General features: G+C 43.0%; 1 non-coding gene across 1 annotated transcript; it reads right to left on the reverse strand.

The window, feature by feature from the left end:
- Positions 1-450: 450 nt before the first annotated feature.
- Positions 451-558, reverse strand: LOC145629753 (small nucleolar RNA R71). Its single transcript, XR_014111902.1, has one exon. It is a non-coding gene; the product is annotated as a small nucleolar RNA R71 (small nucleolar RNA).
- Positions 559-2,235: the final 1,677 nt, after the last annotated feature.

Consider the following 2,235-nt stretch of genomic DNA (forward strand, 5'->3'; position numbering starts at 1 on the left):
GAAGAGGTTTTGGTGATATAGTTGATATTGAGAGTGATACTTACTCTTCAAGTTCACCACGCGAATCAATGTCGGGACAAGGGAATGATGTTTTGTTTCGTGAGTTCGGAAATCCGGAGGATTACAAGCTCACGGGAGGGATTTTGCTACCTGTCACGGAAACCAACTTCTCAATCCATCCACAATATACTCGAATGATCGAATCGGAGCAATTTTCCGGAAGTGCAAGTGAGGACCCTATTGAAAATCTAGACCGATTCCTTGAATTGTGCGCAAATGATGCAAACCAATGAAGTGAGTCAAGACTACATTCGTATGCACCTTTTCCGGCAATCTCTCACCGGACGAGCAAAGAAATGGCTAAAGCAAGTAAAGCCTAACACTCTCACAACATGGAGGGAGGTTGTAAAGGCGTTCTTGAGGCGCTTTATCTCCGAAGAGAAGACCGCCGAAATGAGAAGGAAAATTGCATCATTTGAGCAAGAGGCCGATGAAAATCTTGGTGAAGCATGGGATAGATTCAAAGAGTTGGTACAAGCATGTCCCCACAATGAGTACAATCAAGGGTTTCTCATGCGGTTTTTCTACGGCGGATTGGAGCCCATGTCAAGAGCCAATTTGGATGCGGGGGCGGGTGGTCAAATAATCAAGATCCCTCAAAATCAAGTTGAAGCGACAATATAAGAGGTAGCAAAGAATTACTCTTGGGGGGGCCGAAGAAGAAACGCTCCAAAGATTGGTGGTATTTAAGAATTGGAGAAAGTTGATCAATTACAACATCAAATTGATCAACTAACAAAAGGGCTTTCCAAGTTGAACACGAGTGTGAATGCAAGTTCAAGTGGTGGAGCAAGCTCTTCTCAAGTTAACTCTTTCTCATACCAAAATTGTGGAGGAACGAACCATGATACATCCTATTGTGGAGGTTTAAGCCCTGAACATGTAGCGGCATACAACACAAGGCAAGAGGGATTTAGAGGAAGCGGCGGTGGAGTAGCTTGGAGACAACCACCACCCGGGTTTGTACCTAAACCTCAACAATGGAACCAACAAGCTCAACTTTCCTATAACTCCAACCCTAAATATCAAAATCCACCTCCATCTCAACCCCAAAACCCAAGAGGAAGCTATCTAAAAAACAACCAATACAACAATCAAACCCAAGCACCTCAAAGAAACCATTAAGAACAAGCACCTCAAGTGGAGCCAATTCAAACTCAACTCCTCCAAGCCATGCATGCGCAAATGCAATATTTTGGCAAAAAATGCAAGATATAAGAGCTCACAACAAGATGGTTGATTCAAAACTAGCTCAATTGGCCGAGAGAACTCCTTTCAATTCACCATCCACTCTACCCAGACAACCACAACCTAACCCATCTAACAATCCAAAACCCGATACATGCAAGGCAATCGCATTGAGGTCGGGAACTTGCTATGAAAGGCCAAATGAAGGGGATAGTGAGGAAAAGAAGGGAGGAGAGGAGAGTGTGAGTAAAAACAAGGGAAGTGAGAAAGGAAAAGGTGATGAGATAGAAGGAGGTTCGGCGAAGAAGAAGCTTGACAATGAGAAGACAATCTTTTGGGCAACAAATTCAAGATATATTGAGATGATCCTTACAAGGAAGACAATTCAATTGGCCGATCGATCGGTGAAATTACCTTGTGGCGAGCTTGAGGATGTTCCAATTCAAGTGGGACACATCTACGTGCCTTGTGACTTTGTAGTGATGGATATGGAGGAAGATGTTAACACTCCTTTGATTTTGGGACATGAAGCTCTTAAAACTTTTAGGGCGGTAATCAATTGCAAGAACAACACCATCACTTGTGAAGAGGGAGATGAAAAGATTGTCTTTGAATTTTCTAAGTTGCTCAAGACCCCCATGGTTGAAAAATGCTATAGAGTTGATGTTGTGAATGAGGAGCTAGATCGCTTAGGGAGGGTCATGATGAGGCCTCAAGATCCAATGATAGAAGCCCTTACATGCAAAGAAGAGTTCCACTCTCAAGAGGCTAAAGAATTTGTCATGGGAATGGAGGAATCCTTAAAGGAGGAAGTTGAATAACAAGTTGAGACCGAGCTTGAGTCCAAGGAGGAGAAATTGGTGGAGAGTTCTTAGCCTCCTCCCAAGGTAGAACTAAAGCCCCTTCCCCCTTTTTTGAAATATGATTTTCTTGATAAGGAGAGAAAATACCCTATTATTGTCAATGCTACCCCAGATGGTCTTAATT

Source organism: Chenopodium album, chromosome 4 (genome assembly GCF_948465745.1).
Source record: "Chenopodium album chromosome 4, dcCheAlbu1.1, whole genome shotgun sequence".
Classification (NCBI taxonomy): Eukaryota; Viridiplantae; Streptophyta; class Magnoliopsida; order Caryophyllales; family Amaranthaceae; genus Chenopodium; species Chenopodium album.